At 35.9% G+C, this 20,871-nt stretch overlaps 1 protein-coding gene across 5 annotated transcripts in view; it reads right to left on the reverse strand.

The window, feature by feature from the left end:
* Positions 1 to 20,871, reverse strand: part of DLC1 (DLC1 Rho GTPase activating protein) — a 344,822-nt gene that overhangs the window by 259,168 nt on the left and 64,783 nt on the right. The window contains exon 1 of one of the 5 annotated variants that reach the window (XM_032468643.1): positions 14,151 to 14,155. The exons of the other annotated variants lie outside the window; for them this stretch is intronic. The gene's annotated coding sequence lies outside the window, so the exon portion shown is untranslated. Of the gene's footprint in view, positions 1 to 14,150; positions 14,156 to 20,871 lie in introns of those variants that run through there. 5 annotated transcript variants of the gene reach the window in all.

Raw genomic sequence — 20,871 nt, forward strand, 5'->3', positions numbered from 1 at the left:
ATATCTCAATTGAAACAATGAATTTTTATATGTAATTATAAAAATACATCTAATATATGAACTACAAATGATAATCTATTTTTTATAATGTATTATCAAAATAAAAAATCCTTATACTATCTGATGTAATCTCACATAAACCACACTATGTTTTAGGAAATACTGTACCAGAAATACAGAACTTTTGGTTTCTCAAATATGCCATGTTTTCTCTCATTTGTAACTAGGATTATCAGATTTAGCAAATAAAAAGTATATTTGAATTTCAGATTAATGTGAAATATATATTTTAGTATATGTCCCAAATACTGCACGGGATATTACGTGGGATATACTTATGCTAAAACATATTTTGTTGTTTATTTGAAATTCAAATGTAATTGAGAATCCTATATTTTATCTGGCAACTCTCTTTTTGACTCATGTAATAATGCTCCTTTGGCTTAACACACCTCTGCCTTGCTTGGGTATATCAGAGGAAACCCCTGGTTTCAAATTCAATGTCATTTCCAGTGGAGAGGTCTTTCACAAGGTTGTTTCCTTGAATGCATGAACATTAACTGCCTCTTAAATTTAGTTATACAACTTCAAAGAATGGAATTTTTTTTTTCTCAGTATCTTAGTCAGTGTTATAATAATTCCAAGCAAAAGTTGAAGACTTGCCACTTTACTTTTAATTTAGTAGAATTAAATATGAAAAATGCATGAGGCTGCTCTTGTGATATTTTTAGGATTACACATTTACTTAAATTGTTAATATTTTGTACTAAATCTTCCACAAATGAGCAAATTCAGAGTAAATTTTTGCCATTGTATATTTTCTAACTTCTATCATGTGATGTGCGTTTGTGGCTTTGACATTAATGACGAATCCTGGCATTGAAGAAGTATGGGAACTACTTTTCTAGCCCAGTCCTCTCATTTTTTTCCCATGTGATAATAACTTTGGCAAGTTAAGACTTTATTAAGGCTACAGACTTAATGGCAGAACTGGAAAATCCGAGTCTCTTGATTCAAGTCAGCTTTGCTTCCTGTTACCCAGGTAGCTACTAACACTTTTAGTTCTATAAGGTACTTTCTTCTTCAGCTCTACAGGTGACCCAAAAGGTTATTATTTCCCATATAAACTTGCATGAATTGAGATATCTGGGCTAAATACACGTATATTAAAAAACAGACTTTGTCACACAGGAGTGACATTATTTTATTTTTATCTATAAATTTAGAGATAAACTGTCTTATTAATTAATGAGTTGCTCCTTTCTTCCTTCTTCCTTCCCTTCCTCCCTCCTTTCTTTTTCTTTCTCCTTCTCTCCCTTCCTTCCCCTTCTCTTCCTTCCTTCCTTCCTCCTTCCCTCCATGCCTCTCTCCTTTCCCTCCCTCCCTTCCTTCTGTCTGTCTTTCTGTCTGTCAACAACAAATGCTATCAGGGGTTTCTCAAATATTAGTGCACATCATAATTATCTGAAGAACTTGTTAAACACAGATTGTTGGTGACTTAGTAGGTCTTTGATGGGGATGGAATATGGCGTTTTCAGCAAGTTCCCAGGTAATGCTGCTGTTGCTGGGAGCCACATTCTGAGAACCTCTGAACACACACACATTAGAGCAATAGGTCTCAACAGTGGATGATTATAAGTACACTTGTATAGCTTTGAAAACTTCCACATGCTAAGTGTCCACCCACCAAATTCCGATTCAGTTGGCATAGCATAATGTGTTTTTTTAAAAGTTCCACAGATGAATTAAAGTAGAGTGAGGGCTGAGGAACACTGAAATATATTTCAGAGAGAGCCATTTCATGCCTTCGGACAAAAATTAGGACAATAAAAATAGATTCTCAACCGGAGTAATTCCACAGTAAGAAATCCATTAATTCCCTACAGTAATAGATTAATGGAAAATACACAACAAAAAAAAGTCAAAAAGTCATTCATAACATTGAAAACCTTTTTAAAACCACTTGTTAGTGACTTAATAAATAGAACAATAATAACAAAAACTCTCTCAGGTAGCAAGTACTTAGAAGGCAACATTCTTAACTTGATTAAGAATATAAGACAATTGAAAGTATTGAGGGTAATGGCGAAACATTAGAAACACCTCTACAATATTAAGAAAAATGGATCATCAAAGGATAAATGGATCATCCCTAAGGAAAATGTGTTTATATATATTTATGCATACACACACACATATAATGGAATAACATTCAGCCATAAAAAAGAAAGAAACCCTTCCATTTGTGACAACATGGATGAAGCTGAGCACATTATGGTAAGTTAAATAAGCCAGAGAAAGACAAATACTGTGTGGTATCACATATGTGGAATCTAAAAAAAAGAAAAAAAGAAAAAAAGCTGATTTCATAGAAACAGAAAGTAGAATGGTAGTTGCCTGGGGCTATGGGGAGGAGAAAATGGGGAAATTTAGGTCAAAGTATATAAACTTTCAGTTGTAAGACGAGTAAGTTCTGAGAATCTATTGTACAGCATGGTGACTATAGTTAATATGGTACTGTACACTTGAACGTTGCTGAGAGTACATCTTAAGCATCCTACCACACACACAAGAGTTAACTGAGGTAATGGATGTGTTAATTATCTTGATTTTGGTAATCATTCCACAATGTATATGAGTTTCAAATCATCACATTGAATAGTTTAAATATATATAAATATATTTGTCAACTGCTCCTCAATAAAGTTGAAAAAAAATCAATGACAGTTAAATTCCAGGATGTATATCATCTACTTTTAGCGTAAGTATTTCTTTCATTGATCTCTTTTTGATGATTGCTAATTTGAAGAGGAATAACTAGTCAATAGTAGCTCCCTTGTATTATCAAGTATTTCATACACATATAGACTACTCAATTTTTAAAGTCCATGTGAGAAAAGATGAAGCCTCATGCTTCTCTGTAACCAATGAATGACCTAGCAGAGGAACTACCCATAGTAGGACTCAAAAGTATTTTTTGATTAGTTAACAATTAGTTATCTCCTAAGTCCCAATCTTTAATGAGCATCCACATACTACTGTCAATCTCTAAAAGTCAAAGTTTCTATAGAAAGAAAGCATAAACAACTACTATGGGAACTTTCATTTTTCTTTTTAATTGAAGGGAACTTTTCAGATTCACTGATTAGAACATGCATTGGCAGCAGAGTACTTCATTGTTTGTGTCCTTACAAGACTTAGTGAAAACTCAAAAACGTCTTTGTGGTATAATACTTCTGAGGGAAAGGGACATTTGAAAAATAGCCTTTTGCTTCCAAAATATTGAGGTTACTCATCCTTCAATTCCCTGAGATCATTAAGACCTGTTTGTTTCCCTTCCTCTTGTGCATAAGGAAACCAAACAGTATCTTCTTTCCCAATATGGCCATAACTCTTAACCCAAATTTCTGCCTAGGGAATCTCTCCAGCACATGGAAGAGAATTTTTGCTTTATCCACGTATCTTGCTTGTTCTCCATATAAACTATGTGTCCATAAAAGAGACCCATAAGTTTCTATGGTTTTTAATTCAAATGGTCAAATTCAATGAGTCTCCTGTGCATCTGACCTGCACCTACTTCCTATAATGAGTAGTAATTATTGAGCTATTAATTGTAGAAGTACAAATAAGCACAGAGTAAAATGTGACTAGTAAAGCTTGTGAGTTAGCTTAATAATAGTAAGTATTTGAAAATAGGATTCAAGTTTTCTTAAAATACTATGGTTGAGGTATATATATAATATATATTTAATGAGGGTTGAATCAACTAATAAAAGTAACTTTCTGTGTTTTCAAAAGGTCGAGTTTAAGACAATACAGTATCAGTCTTCTCAGAAGCCCAAGGAAGATCGAAATGTACTTAGTGATAAAATTCTGTTATTTTCATGGTGAAATTATGAAACAAATAGACCACAAATTACTAATTTAGAGCTGGAAAGTACTTTAGAGGTTTGCAGCTTTTTTACCAATGAAAAAATTGTCTAAGATTAGTAAATCAAGAAACAATTGAGACAACCAACAGAATGGGAGAAAATATTTGCAAACAATGCAATTGACAAGGGTTTAATTCCCAGAATATACAAACAGCTCATACAGGTCAATAACAAAAAAAAATAAAGAACCCAATTGAAAAATGAGCAGTCAACCTAAGCAGACATTTCTCCGATGAAGACATACAGGTGGCTAATAGGCACATGAAAAGATCATCGCTAATTATCAGAAAAATGCAAATCAAAACTACAATGAGGTATTAACTCACACTGGTCAGAATGGCCATCATTTAAAGGTTAACAAGCAATTAATGCTGGAGAGGGAGTGGAGAGAAGGGAATCCTCCTACACTGTTGTGGGATGTAATTTGGTGCAGCCACTATGGAACAGTGTGAAGATCCCTTAAAAAACTAAAAATAGACTTACTCTATGATCTAGCAATCCCACTACTGGGCATGTATCTAAAGGAAATTCTAATTTGAAAGATACATGCACCCCAATGTTCATAGCAGCACCATTTACAGTATCCAAGACATGGAAACAACCTAAATGTTTATCAACAGATGACTGAATAAAGAAGTTGTGATGTATATATACAACGGAATACTACTAAGCCATAAAAAAGAATGAAATAATGCCATTTATAGCAAAAATGGATGGACACAGAGATTATCATACTAAGTGAAGTGAGCCAGAAAGAGAAAGACAAATACCATATGATATCACTTATATGTGGAATCTAAAAGATGACACAAATGAACTTACTTACAAAACAGAAACAGACCCACAGACATAGAAAACAAACTTTTGGTTACCAGGGGAGAAAGGGAGGGATGGATACATTGGGATTTACAGATACTAACTACTATATACAGAATATATAAACAACAAGGTCCTATTGTATACCACAGGAAACTATACTCAATATCTTGTAGTAACCTATAATTAAAAAGAACATGAAAAAGAATACATATTCCTGTATGTATAACTGAATCACCATGTTGTACACCAGAGACTAACACAACATTGTAAATTGCCTATACTTCAATTAATAAAAAAACAGTTGGCTTGCTAGGTTTTTGACTGCAAGGATAGCTGGAGAGAAGGTTAAAGTATATACCCTGGAAAACCATACATGATTAATGTATACGTTGGTTGAAAAATGGGTATTTTAGCGACTGTACATCTCTTCTTTTTGAATGTTTAAGTTACTCTTGGAGCAAATTTGGCCCATTGCTCTTCTTTTAGTCCTGGTTTCAGGGAGAGGCTGTATAAATTTTTTCCCTTATTTATTGGGCAACTACTAGATCAATAACCCTGTGCTGTGTATAAGAAATAAAACAAATCCTCCCTTCTTTTAATAATTTTATATTACCTCTAGTAGACTGCTATGCAAACAAGCAGCAAAATAAAATGGGATGAGTATGAGTTTAGTACCAGAGCAAAGTGCTATCAAAACAAAAAAATGAAGAGACTCTGGGTGATCTTGGGGTCAGCTGCATAGAGAAGGCAACAATTAACTGAGCCTTGAAAACTGAATAAGACTTGGGGGGATGGACGGCATGGAAGTGCAAGGTGTGCTTAGGAATATTATAGGATGTGGAACATGTTAAAAAATAAGTCTGCATTCTCATTGAGTTGTGCGATGACACGAGACTAGGTTTTGCTAAAGGGTTGTGCAAAGCACAGTGATAAACACACACAGAGTGGTTGACTTAAATTCCATAGGTTTACACTGGCCCCCGAGCTTACCATTCATCTTTCTATTTTCTTCTCTTCACCCATCAGCTTCCCTTTTCCAGATTTTCATTATGATATTTTTACAAGGTAAATTATTGTATTGTCATAAAAATATACTTTAAGTAGAAAATGCCAACGAACCCCTTCTGCTCTCTCTGAAATCCCCATGCTTCATGGTGCCACCTCTGCCTGGGGTCTCTAGTGGTACAGTATTTCCCATATTTATTTCAAGATGAACCTAAATTTACCAGTTAAGTGATTTGTAGAAGGAGACCTGTTTTATAAGCTGGTGAGGAGGATCCTCTGCTAGGTCGGTAAAGTTTCATTTTATTGTTTTTTGGGCAACAGTTGAATCCCATTATAAAGCAATAAGGAAAAAATATTTTTACAATTATCAAACTTCTAGGCCCTTCTTAAACAATCTGTGGCTATTAAATTAGGAATGACATTTCCACAGGTTTTCTGTTTTGATGTGTGCTGTTATTCAATTTGATAAAATTAATTTTATTTAACCACAGATATTTGCTGATGACTAAAAGGCCAAATACATGAGAAAGCATAGGTCTTTTAGTAGAAGCTGGTATCATTACTGATAAAATAATTCGAAGTACATATTCTTCTACTGCAAGCAAGTTAAAGGAAAGGACTGGATACTTTTATTCTCAATGTCTCCTTCTGGACTGAAAGTGTTGCTCCATTACAGAGTAAGAAAGTCCAACCAAGGGGAAAATAAGAATTATGATTTCACTATTTTAAAGAATCTGTTATTTGCTGAAATACAACCCAAATGTGAATTTTAGTATGTCTATAAAATACGAAATAAATTAAATAATCTTAAAAAATGTCATTATTCCATATAAGAGGATTTTAAGGTGAGTATCTCCTTATGTTATTGAAAATAGAAACACAGCAATACTCTTCTTGCCGAAAGTTCTCATAATCTTTTCAAATTAAAATAATACAACTCATTGTCCTACTTGGAAAAGATAACAGTAATGGAAAAAAAAATTAGATCTCCATTATTTGCCTTAAGATGTTTCTTGTGCTCTTGGTCAGAAATTAGTTATTAAATAGAACTGACCTCCTTTGAGCAAGTATTTATAACAGCCTCTGCATAAATAGCTATAAATATGACAGCATGCATTTATTGCTAAGTTTTGTGAGGAAGTAAGTAGTAAGAGTTCTATGAACTTTCTCACATACACATGTCACTAGGAATACTGTCTTAAAAGCCCTTCAAGCATTTAGGATCTGTGTCCCTTTCCGAGTTCCTGGGAACACAACGTGCAGTGAAAGAAGAAGGGTTAGGAAGAAAGGGTCACTATCTCTAAGGAAATATGCAAGCGCCACAGATGCGTGAACCAAGCTGCTGTTTCCCACACACTCCATGGCTCCTCTTGAGCACAGGAAGGGAAAGAAAAATCCTCTGAAAAATTAACCACATGTTAGTATTGAAACGCTGCCAGGAACTCAGACGGCCCTAGAGGGTTTGTTTCAAATCAATATTGATGGAGCCATGTGGGGGGTCAAGAGACTGGCACATCTGCTCTCAGAGTTCCACAGGATGGAGTATTTTTATTCGGCCAAAGAGGAAAACTCAGAAAACAAATAGACAGCGGTGGGAGTGGTACCAGTGGCACTAACAGTCCGCTTGACATCTTTAGATTAATGTATAGTGAGAAGGTGGCTTACTATCCCAATCAATCTCTCATTTAATGCCATCCCTGGGAGGAAGAGGGGCTCTGTTTCAGCAGAAGGTGACATGGACATTACAAAGCCCTACTGCTGACTGAGAAATTGCATTTTGCTGGAATTTTTTGAAGTACTGGATCAGAGTCATACTATGTTGTAGCAAAAATATGACCATTGGCATGGTCAAATTAATTGTAGTTCAATGCATGTAAAGCAAAAACCACCTACCCCTTCCAAAACACCTAAAAATTATCCCCCGCCCTTTTTTGAATGGACCAACCTGATTGTATACAAATTGAATAGCTGCCTATGCTTAGTATTCCAAGCAATTGTTAGTAAGTCATTTTTCCTCCATAAAGAAATTGCAGGCATTATGTATGTAAACATAAAGCTGGCAAGCAGTTAACACTCAGCATATTTCTTTTCCCTTCTTTTCCGAGCCTCAGTAGTATTTTATATTATTTTCTAAATTATATATGGCTATACAGACGTGAAGGGCATTTATTAGTAGTATTAACAATTGCAGTGGTAGATACAAACTAATATTTTTCAGTTATCTGCATACTTGCTTCTATATCATAATAAATACCTTGTTTTTATATCTCAGATATAATTCTTCTGACTCACTCTATACATTCAAGTAAACCTTGTTCTTAGTTGCTTTGCTTTATTTTCTCACTCTGCACCATCTCTGTTCTGAGGATCATAGAATTTAAAGCTTGAAGAACTTGAGAGCATTTAGAGTATCTTTATCTTTAAACAGATAGGATAACTGAGACCAAGGAGAAGTTTAGTTAGGACAAATTTGATACAGAAATTAGCTGTTTCTCCACCCATTTCCTACATACTTCACACTTCATATGGGATTCCTGACTTTACTGTGCTGTTGCCTAATTCTATATATATTTTTTCCTTCTCTTTAAAAAAATTGCCTATATATTGTAAGAAATGAAGCAGAGTGAGAAAATGAAGCAGAGACTAAGAACAAGGTTTAATCTAATGTAGTGAGTGAGTCAGAAGAATTATATCTGAGATATTAAAAAAAAGATATTTATTACAATATGTAGGCAATTTTTTAAGAAAGGAAAACATATCTCAAGATTACTTACAATGAGAACCTACTGAAAAGTTTCTTGTTTTATCATGGGCTTTTCTTAATTTTGTCCAGTTTTAGCCTACAACTTGCCACCTCTAAGGGCCTTTTCTAATGCAGATGTGGCCCAACTTTAATCTGTATTTTGGGACTTCCTGCTGTTTGCTTTGATTCCACGCTCTCGCACTGCCCTGACACTGGATTCTTCTGTTCTGTCCTCCAGCTTCCCACACCAGGACAGCAGGCTCAGCTCAGCTCCCAAGAATCACTCTATTCTTCATTCATTTCTTCTTTCTTTGAACCTGTATTGCCAATCTAGTGAGTGTGATATAATTTCACACCAGTTGTTTCTAATTGTACAGAATGGGATTTTTTTTTAATACGTGAAGATTAGACAAATCTTTCTATTTTTATTTATTATTTTTCAAACTGAAGTATAGCTGATTTACAGTGTTTCAGGTGTACAGCAAAGTTATGTGTGTGTGTGTGTGTGTGTGTGTGTGTGTATACACATATACATATATATATAATAATTCTTTTTCAGATTCTTTTCCATTATAGGTTATTACAAGATGTTGAGTATAGTTCCCTGTGCTATACAATAGGTCCTTGTTTATCTATTTTATATATAGTAGTTAGTGTCTGCAAATCCCAAACTCCTAATTTATCCCTTCCTTCCCCCTTTGGTAACCATAAGTTTGCTATTCTATGTCTGTGAGCGTATTTCTGTTTTGTAATTAAGTTCATTTGTATCTTTTTTTTTTTTTTTTAGATTCCACATATAAGTGATATCATATGGTATTTGTCTTTCTCTAGACAATCTTTCGTGATCTGTTTCTACCTCTGTCAGCTTGAAATCTGTGCTACTCTTCAGCTCAGACTCCATCTCTTTTCCTACTCCATGTGGAAATATCCTGTTCATTCTCCAGGGCATAATTTATTGGTCATCCTCTCTGACTTCTTTCCTATTCCTTTTTCTCCCGGAGTTAATCAATCCTTTCGCCTTGCACTCATAGGCCCCTTGTTCTCTAACCTTCATTTTTGTCTATTTTCTTGAAAAAAGTGTCAGCTCCTTAGGGTCAAGAATAAATCTTCTTCCTTTAAATTGTATTCTTTTCTCCTGGGCCTTTCACAATTTCTGCCCTTTTGAGAAACAAACTCAATCTTTTATTAGATGAAAGTTCTGGGATGCAGAAATGATGTCTTATTACACTTTTGCACCCCTCTTAGTACCTAGTAAAACAATGAGCACATGGTGGCCCTAGATGTAGTGACTGCTTGACCATCTGGCCAGAAATCTAGTAGCAGAGTTCCCAGTTTGGTCTCAAAGAGACAAAATCCTCTGTACAGATGGATTTGGGAACAAGGGAAGAGCTGCAGTTGACATTTAGGGCTCAGGAAGAAAGGAATTTAGTTTTTCTTATTAGTCTTTTAATCTCAGCCATTCCTAGGTCTCTGCGTGGGTGTGCGCTGGTGTAGGAAGAAAAGGAAGCAAAAGAGAACAGAAGAATGGAAGTTAGAAATGCATTCATTGGCTCCACTGGAGTCTTGGGAGAAAAAAACATGTTATTGGCAAGAGATGCCGTGTGATCTACTTTAAACGTAAATGTTTTTCAAACACCCATATGCCTAGCTTAATGTTTCCCAAACTGGTATTTGAGGATTTTAGCAGGGATTTTTCACTTGAGATGTCAATAGCCGTGACTTGAGAAAATGTATGAATAATCAAATAAATTTGTGAAATTCTGTTTTCTGTGATGTTTATTTCCTATAATTGTTTACTGAAGCATTATAATGTGCCTTAGCATACTGAAAGCTTTGAGAATCCCTCAAGAGAATACAATTATTTAGCTTTATTTAACCAAGCATTTCTTAAACATATCTGACATGGCATCCTTTTATTCATTTTGTTTGTTTTTCACAGAACACTAGTTTGAGGAATGCTGGCCCAACTACTCCGGGTGACTTGAGTTCAGAAGAAAAGAAACTTCATGGAAGATTGTAGAGCACCCTGCCCTCTCTCCATCTGTTGGGTCTCTGAGAGGTAAGAATTAAGTTGTCCAAGATGGATCTCCTGCTGGGTGGCCTTCTGAGTTGAAATGCCCCCCAAAGAGCTCTCTGGAGACTGGCTATAGATAATGCTGAAGTAAATCAGTTTTAATAAAGTGGGTTTTTCAAACTTTATGGACATGCATATACCTGGAGATCTTTCTAAAATGCAGATTCTGATTTAGTAGGTCTGACCTGGTGCCTGAGATTCTGAATTTCTAGCATTCTCCAAGGTAATACTAATTATACTGATTATGTTGGTCTTGAGAAAGCCCTTTGAGTAGCAAGGTAGTTGAGGTGGTGGATAAGATTTGGAAGCCACTGGGCCATCGTGGACTCATGGACCCCAGCCCCTTTATGATTCCAGGGAAAGGGTTGGTGCTCCTCAATCAAGGAATACTGGAATGGCAGAACAGGGCTAGAGGCCAAAGGCATATGGCTATTTGGTTCCAGTTCTGACTTTCTCAGAATTTGATGTCTGTTCCAATGTATTGTACTTGAATGTGGCTAGCGGTGCAACTGCATGACTGCTGCCACTCCTTTTTGTGTATTCCCCAGTATATGCCATTCTTGAAAGCCAATGAATGTTCTGCCTGGTCATTTGCTTCTGTTATTTGACAATCTTTTAGTACAAGTTTTCTGAGTAGAGTCGAAGAGGAATTGGGAAGTTTAAGAAATTAAGAAATAAGTTAGCAAGGAATTATTCATATTGTTCTTCAAAAGGTCCTCCATAAAGTTAATCCCAAACCAACAATTTGAACTCATTTTCTCCTTTTCCTCAACCCAGAGCTTTTAGGTCTATTTAGTCTAGTCTCTTCCTTAGCCTACTTTCATGCCATGCTAAATTTCTCCTTCAAACAAGCACACAGGCTGTCCCTCCATGTTTCCCCTTTCTTTCTAATCCTCACTCAAATTAGAGCTGACCTCAAGTTGTGCTTTCTTCATTAAGCCTCCCCTCATCACCCTAAAGCATACACTACAGAATGCAACTTGCACTAGTGCTATGTGTTTCTTAGTCCAGCATTCCTGTCTGTTATATTTGAGGTTCTTTGAGAATAGGGAACATTCTTTATTAGTGTTTTGTAAATTTAGTTTTCTTATTTTTTGCTTTTCTAGGCTCTCACATCTTTCTAGTTTTGTGCTTGTGGGCAGCAAAGAAAACTTCTCTAAGGACTTAGTTATCTCATCTGTGAAATACAAACATTGGACTAATTTGTGGTTTTCAAATACCTTGGAGACACAGAAACATTTCTTCCGAGAATATATTACACAGCAACCTGATACATGGAAGAGATCAAAGTAGACCCTGGTAGGGCTGCAGGGCAACATGGTGGGGTGGGGAAGGCAGAGACTTCCCTCTCACCCACCCCTCTACTCTTTGTAGAGTCTCTGCCTAATCATAAAGTTGCACGGAAATCCAGAAAACCGCTGTCTTCAATGATCTCTAAGTTTTTTTTTAATGACTTTCAAGACTGAATTTAATAAGCAGATTATTTATTGGTTTATAGTAAAATGGATAAACCCATCATGTGAAATAAATAAAATCATAAAATAAAATCCATACCCCATGATGGCTTTTAAGGTGTGGCTCAATGAACACCTGCATCAGGAACATTGTGATGCTTTTTAGAGATGCCAGATCATTGGTCCCTATTGAGGTCAACTGAATCATAGTGGGTGAGACCTGGAGCTTACTAGGTCCCCTAGATGATTCTTGTAAACATGAAGATTTAAAAAACAATGATGTAGAGCAGTGATTCTAAACAATAGTGCACATAAAGATCAACTATTCAGTTTTCTACAATGTAAGTATGTCTATTACTATCATAAGTTATGATTTAAGAGATTTTGGATGAGGTCCAGGCATCTGTACTTTAAAAAAACTTTCAGAAGTGATTTTCTGTGTACCTCTGGTTGAGAGCCACTGATACAGTGTAAGGAAAAGTAAAACACCAAAAGCTGAGATACACACAGTTGCTGTCATCATGCAGCAAGTTTAGTTTTGAGCTTCCAAGCAGTTAAAGAAAAAAGGGAAAGGTTTATTTCATATATCTTTTTTCCATGCTCATTATAGTGCAGGGCATAAAGTAGTAACTCAATATGTATATTTTTATTTATTGTAAGCACTCTTGTATTTCTTTTTTGGTGTCTCTTATTGTGGTGGTAGAACCTATAGATTTTTAGAAAATTGTTCTACTTGCTCAAAAAGGCACAAAAAATTATTGTCAGCTAAGTATAACTCGAAGAATGCCAAAATACTTGTTTGGAAAATATGCTGATACTTAATAATGCCTAAATACATTTATTAGTTATTGGGGATCAAAAAATCCAATTCAAAGATTAAATCCCTATTTTGTTTTTGATAGCTTTCATTTTTTGTTATACATGTCATATTTAAAAACTTTTTTTAAAAAAGCCGATATCCAGGCCACACTCCTGAATATAAGAATCTCTGGAGGGTGGGACTTACCTCTAGTATTTTATAAAACTCTCTAAGAAATTCCAATGTAAAGCCAAGATTACAGCTTTGATCAATAGTTCTCAAATTAGAGAACGTGTAAAAGTTTCCTGGAGAATTCACTGGACATGCAAATTCCCCTGTCCCCCACAACTGAGATTCTGATCCAATAGGTTTATCTGAAAATTTAGATGTAATTGTGCTGCAGGTGGTCTTTGACAAACCAAAGCCTGTGAAAAAAATCAAATTCTAAAAAGAAATTTAAAAGTAAATGCTGGCATGAGAAATAAAAATGTAATCTATGTTTCTAATGCTGTTTAAGTACCCTTTACCAGTGGACATGACAGGCAACCTCTAATCTGTGATAGAGGCTAGGTGACAATCATACTTTTGAGTCCAGGAAGCTGTTGACAGACTTACTAGAGAGACACACTTTAGGGCAACAGACCACCGAGACACCTAAAGTCAATCTTTTGAAAAAATGATTTTTAGGTTGTATTTTGAGGTGCTGCTCACTAACTTTTTTCTCTACTGAACTTCTGAAGGTAAAAAGTAGAGTTTCAACTTGGAAAAGCCCATTCTCCATTGGATAAAAAATTGGGAAAATTACCTAAAATATTTTGGCTTATGAAATTTGGTAACTTGATTTTAAAAACCCTATATAATGGGAAGGCTGAGAAGAATCAATGTTACATTTCTTAATATATAAATTCTCTATATAAATTCTAAATCTTAGAACTAAATGTTATGAAACACAGAATTTTATAAACCATTAGATTTTTTGTGACATGTATTTTATTGCCACTAAATTACCAACAATTTGTTATATTATTCATCATTACGGAGACAGAAAAAGTCACAATCTAACCTGATGTTTAAAAGCATTAAAACTTGGCATGTGCAGTTAATTGCCATCAAGTCTAGTTGCATGAAGACACTGATAAATCAAAAAAAAGAGAAAGAATGAATAGAAAACAAATGAGGACAGACTAGAAAAGCCTCAACAAAAAGAGGATAAGCTAGAAGATCCATAATTGCTTCTTCTATGTCAGCCAAGTGAGGGTAGTGTTCCCACAGAAACACTACTCAAACTAATTGAATAAAAAAGAAAGTATTTTGGGGATATCACTGAGAAGTCTGGGAGGTAGATTCAGGCACAAACGCATTTAGGTATCAACCAAAGTTATCACAACTCTGTCTCCGTTTTCTCTGTGATGGCTTCATTTCCAGGCAAGTTTTCTCAATGTGATGCCAATCCTGGCCGCCTGGGGCTTAAGATTTTTATCTTGAGCTCAAGATAATCTCAAGACAATCTTTCTTAGAAAAAGTGCTCTCAGAAAACAAAACAAAACAAAACAAAACAAAACAAAACTGGATAACTGTGGCCAAGGGGATAAGTTATGACTGGCCAGAATGAGTGACACACTTACCTATATCTGGGGCTTGGGTTGGAGAGTTGTGGATGAGAAAGAGGGGGTGCAGAGTGGAGAGAAGGGGGTCATGTGATTCACAGTCTCCTCAAGCCAAGTAAGGCAGATACAGTAATAAAAATATTCTGGGAAAACAAAAGGTAATGGCTTCCCACAGTAGTTGGTATAGAAAATGAATCCAAAGAAAGAAGTATTTTTTGATCAGATATTAGACATTCATATTTAATATTTTATCACAGATCTTGTATTTGTCTATTTCAGTCAGTGGTCTTCTGTCTCCCTATCAAATTTTCTTATTAAAAATAACAAACTATCGATTTATTGGAAAGTATCCTTAGGTTGACATTTTAAAATGATGAAGCAGATTTAACAATATCAAAAGCTTCTAAATTTGGCCCAAATAAATTCACTTTCACACAAATTGTTGTAATCAACTCAATAATGCATTATGTTGAAAATGAGACCTGACTGACTAGTCAGCTTCCTAACAGATATTTTTTACATTTCACTGGCTATAAGCAAATTTTGGTGGATGATAGCTTAAAAAACAATGTACATGGGAATTGTGATCTAGTTTGAGAGCAAAATATACATCTAAGAAAAATGAGCATGAACAATTATAAAGTAATATATCACCAATCACTAAATGATATAATATATCCTATATGCACTCATGCTAATAGGAACATTAGAATTCTCATTTTAATCCTATAGTTTCATAACTCCTATACACATAACAGGTTTACACTCTATTAAATATGACTGGAGCAGTGTTCAATTTTTTTCAGTAAGAAAGGCAATACTCTAAATTGATTTTAAGGTTGATCTTTGCTTTACACTATTCAGGGCTGGAAAATCTCTTTTACCTATGAAAGATATATTGGCAATGCAGAGTGTGAACTGCCTCAGTGAAAACGAAAGAAGATGATTCAAATGCTTTGAAATTTTGGCAATTGAGAGATGGCAAGCAACATTGTAAGAAATGTTCCAGTATAGTAGTGAAGCTGTAAGACAGAACCACATGAAGGACAAACAGGAAGTGAACAAATGAAGACAATGATATGAGACTGGCCTTGCAAGAAGCTGGGCTGAGAAGAAAAACGTGTTCAAGAGTAGCTGCTATCTAGTTATGCACCATCGCTGCAGCTTTCTTTCTTTTTCTTGTCCCATCGTCCCTCTCCCCACCTTTTTTTTTCTCTTTTCTTTTTCAAAGAACACGGAGACTAAATCTAATTTGCAAGTTGAAGACAAAGAGCCAGTAGAGAAGAAAGTTGTTGATAGCACAGAAATTCAGGAAAATTGATGGAGCCAAGCCACTAAGGAGGTAGAAGGTGAAGGCTTTGGCTGTGGGAGGGAAGAGGGATTCCTATTCCATGAAGGCCTTTGAAAGGAAGAATTCATGAGAAAGCATGTACATTTGTGGGGAGAGGACAGGAACTTGAAGGAATGATCTCACTCAGGACTCTATTTTCTCTTTAACAAAGAGGCAAGTTTCACTGCTGAAAGTGTGTGAAGGTGTTCTGGGGCACAGGTGCCCAGTAAGACTTGAGGAACGTGGTGAAAGAAATCTATGGAATAGACACTCTAGGGGTGAGGAGTATCATATTTCCACAAAGGAAACTTCTATGAAGGTAATTGCAGGTCAGAAAAAAGGGATTAAGAGCTACTTACATAAATCAATCATAAATGTCCATCCCAAATGGGAAGAGTTAACAACCGAGTCTGTTTTTTAATTGTCAAATATCTCAGTGATAAGCTCAATCATAAGTTGCACAATCTTCACCTTTCTTCCCTCAAAATGACAAGTAACTGATTTTTGTTTTATCTTTAAAACTGACTGACTGAAATGAGATTATGGGATTACATGCAGGCTGTTTTCTTTAATTATGTATGATGTCAGGGGACTTTGGTCCTATAAATTTTGTGAAGTATGCTCTGTTGACTCAAAACAAACCAACCAACCAACAAACAAAAACCCACCTCTCTTTTGGGAACAAATATAAAAAAATGACAAAGTTTCCCCCAATTATGATGTGTTGATTGGAAGGAGAAATAAAAGTGAATGTTCTTATTGAATCATGGATTTGATGACTAACTTAATTCTGTCATTTTACAAATGAGGATGCTATTCCAGATGAAGCTCCCATAGTTAGCTAGGAATTGAGTTGAGACAGAATAATGACTTCTAAGCCATTGTTCTTTTTACAAAATAAAAGAGGGCTATTTGGACACAGACACACAGGGGAGAAGACTATGTGAGGACAAAGGGAGAGATTCGGTTGATGCATCTTCCAGACAAGGAACGCCAAGGACTACTGACAATCACCAGAAGCTAGTCAGAGACAAGGGAGCCTTTCAAGGAAATGTGACCTTCCTGATTACTTAGATTTTAGACTTCTAGCTTCCAGAACTGTAAGAAAATAAATTTCTGTTGTTTTAAGCCATCTAGTTTGTGATAGTCTGTTATGCAGCCCTCAGAAATGAATACACATATTTCCTGATAAGCCATCAAATAGGCACCAATGTAAAGTTTACTGAAAATGAGACATAGATGAAGAATATTAGCTCTTTAGAACAACTTGAGAAAGGAAATTTAGGGCTACTGAGATAACAATTAGCTTCACTAAACTGATTAATGGGAAGCAGGGACCGGATTCCAGGTATCTTATTTCCCATTCTATCACTTTTTTCCCATATTGTCCAGACGTACATAGGAAACATGTTGTGCTCTGTAGATACATATTGGAAAAAGAGACTGTTTCTACTTATGAATTTGCCTTACTGTGTTGGTTCATCAGGTTTTGTGCTTTTCTTGAAAATAACATATCAAATTTTATTGCCCAGTACTTAATTAGCTATCAAGACCAATCCTTGAAATGAGAAACTGTGTTGGTACACCAAAAGGACTGCCTCTTTTCCAATATTCCTTATTTTCACTTTTCCAGACTCTCCCATAAAAATGGAATCTGAGATTTTTTTTCCTAAAAAAATATAATTGTCTGGACAATTGGGGCGTTACAAATATAAAAGCTCCTTTAGGAGTAACCAGAAAAACATTTTTATTTTTTAAGCAGCTTTTTAACACACAGCAACTGGACAAATGCAGAAAACAGACTAGCTCAGGAGGAAACTCTATTTTCCCAGGGATCTGCTTCATTGCTCTATCTTGTAAGATCTAGTGCCATGTGAAAGATGCTTGAAGCTAGAATGGCCTATTTATTTTTGACCCTTTGCCAAAATGCATAGAATATTAAAAAATGCACATACTACCAGAAATGTGAAAATGTGTTTGGTATGGACTCTTTTAGGTTTGAAGTTTAAAAGGAAATTTACCTTTATCTTTGTACTTTTTTGGGCAGGGGGGAGCTAGGGTTACGTGACCCAGCTCTGTGTTAAAGAAGACTGAGAGTTTCTTGTAGAAAATATTTTACAAAAATTTGCATTTCTAAAAATATGTATTAAAAGGCAAACTTTGAGAGAATATATTTGAATTTATAGTCACATAGTTTTTGAGTTGGTCTTCTGGAGGCGTGTGCCCTAAGACATTTAAATAGTTTTCAGTCGTCTCTCAGAGATTTTCCAAAAGCTCTGATGGCCCACAGAGCTTCTACTACCTGTCCTCAGAATTCACACAGCTCCCACTTCTTTTTGCCCTCTTCTAGTCTTCTGTGCCATTCCTACTGTTTCTCAAGTTGACAAGCTGAGAAATGAAGGCTTTAGCAAACAGACTGTTTTCCCTTGAATGAAAACATTAATCAAGGTGAAGAGAAAACAGGGGCAGTGAGAGAGTGTATTAATAAGGCCTGTGGGCTGATTTCCATTAGACAGGCTGCCGGCTTTCTTTTAGGTCCACATTGATTTCTTGTATTTCTGAGACATGATGGTGGATATTATAGTCAATTGAGTATCTTTTGAACATTGAAATATGTCTTTTATTTTCTTATAGTCAAAACACAGAATTCTATCTTACACATGATCTAAGCCAAGTGAATCATTTTCACATTAAGTAATAAGGTTTCCTTTCTGGTGATTAACTCTGTGTTTATTTCTTTCAACAAATCACATCAGCACACATGACCTCATGTAATGGTTATGCCTGAGGCTTAGAAGGTCCACATGCTTACGTATAGCAAGTAATATTGCTGTATTTCTCTGGTAACTAGCTCCTTGAGACCACTGTGTAGGCAGACCTGCCGAGGCCTCTTTTCTGTCTTTTCAGGGAGGGTCTGAGTGCAGATGATGGTGTTTAAAACTCCCAAACTATGGCATTCCTTGCCAGCACACACCATCAGGTCATAAATGTAGTACAAACTGATTCAAATAACAGAATCAGGAGGCTGCCTGGGACCTCCAAAGGCCATTTGATACTGACACAGCTCCTAAACAGTTACGTCTGCTTCAGACAAACGCATCCCCGGTCTGATTTTAAAACTGTCCAGGGCACTGAATAATTTTGAAATTCTAATAAAGTCTTCAGGAGTTCACTAGCTCCCAGACAATTTATGTTGCATATTGAACTGCTCTTAGCTATTATATAAAATTGACTTTTTTTTTAGTCTTCAGTATTTTTCTCTAAAGCAGTGGTTCTCAATCCTGGTTGCATATTAGAGAGATCTGGAGAGCTTTAAATAAACAAGCAAAAGACTGATACTCAAATCTCACTCTAATCTAATTAAATGAGACTCTGTGGATTCTAGTAGTGGTATTTTTTTTAAAGCTGCTGAGATTTTAAGGTGCCATCAAAGCTGAAACCACTGTTCTAATGTATGGCCTTTCTTGATGACAGATGTTTAACAATAGTATCTTTGTAACCTGATGGTGGACTAAATACCATCATTGGTTGGTTGGTTTGTTTTAATTTGGAATTGCCCTACTTCCTTCTTAGTTGTCTCTCTGGAGTCAGTTTGCAACAAAACAGCCAGAATGATTGTTTTAAAACAAATTAGTTCTTGTAACTTCTCTAACTCAAAATAATTCAAAGCCTTCTTATCATTCAACATCCAAATTTACTGTGGCTAAAAAGTTGTTGTGATCTGTCTCTTTCCTAAGACCACATCCCCTACGATGCATGTATCTCCCACATCACTCCCCTCTCTGAATTTCCAGCTGTTTTTCAGACACATCAAGTGGAGTGCCTCTACCAAGGAAACTCTTCCCTAGACTCCCACAGGCTGGCCTGTTCACTTTTTCAGGTCCTTCTATACTCAAATGCCATCTCTGCACGGACGTTTTCTATTCAAAAGAGCCACCTCCCTTTCATGATTACTCTTCATCCACTTACCCTGACTCATTGCACTTATCAATACATACAACAATACCCTTTAAAACCAGGGGACAGCAAACTTTCCTCTAAAGCGTCAGAGAGCAAATAGGTTAGGTTTTGCATGTTATATGGTCTCTGTCACAACCACTCACTGCAGTTACAGTGCAAAAGCAGCTGCAGACAATATGCAGACAAATGAACGTGACTCTATTTCAATTGCGACTCTATTTCAATTAAACTCTGTAAGAGTCCCCCTCTTATTTGTACGGGATACATTCCAAGACCCCTCAGTTGATGCCTGAAACCACAGTAGTACCAAACCCTTTATATACTATGTTTTTTTCCTATACATACATGCTGGTGATAAAGTTTAATTCATAATTTAGGCTCAGTAAGAGATTAACAGAAATTATAATAAAATAGAACAATTATAGCAATACACTGTAATCAAAGTTACATGAATGTGGTCTCTCTCTCTCTCAAAATATCTTATTGTACAAATATAATGCCTTTTCCATCTTAACTGAAGCACTTATCATGCACCGTGGCCATAATTTTTGCAGTCTGAGGTCCAACAGCAAAACCACACGAATTTCTTTTTCTTTACTATTTCAGAGATAGATTATTTCTTACCTTAGATCTTAGGAACCTTAGCATACAATGTTTTTTCTTTCCTCATTAAGTCCAGAGCTTTCATCTTGTCACTTAAAGGATGCACTTTACGGCTTGTCTTTGGCTTATCCAAACTGGCACATCACTAGTTGGGCACTTTGGGGCCATTATTAAGTAACATAAGGGTGGCCTGAGCACATGTGCTGTGGCACCGTGACACTCCCTCTGACGTCCAAGGTAGCGACTACTTGACTAACGCCGGGTTCGCTGGGTAAGGGATTCGCGTCCCTGGTGGGCGGAGCCGCGCCACGCGAGATTTCATCATGCAACTCTGAATGGAGCACAATTTAACACTTAAGAATTGTTTATTTCTGGCATTTTCCATTTAATATTTTCAGACCTCAGTTCACCACAGGTAACTGAAACCTGGGTTTAGGTTCTGCATTTTCTGATACTGATACAACCTTTGCCCTAAAAGAAAATTCCAAATTAATGCACCTAAGCGTAAATTAGCAAACTTCAAATGTAATTGGAACCCCGGTATT

Source organism: Camelus ferus, chromosome 26 (assembly GCF_009834535.1).
Source record: "Camelus ferus isolate YT-003-E chromosome 26, BCGSAC_Cfer_1.0, whole genome shotgun sequence".
Taxonomy (NCBI): domain Eukaryota; kingdom Metazoa; phylum Chordata; class Mammalia; order Artiodactyla; family Camelidae; genus Camelus; species Camelus ferus.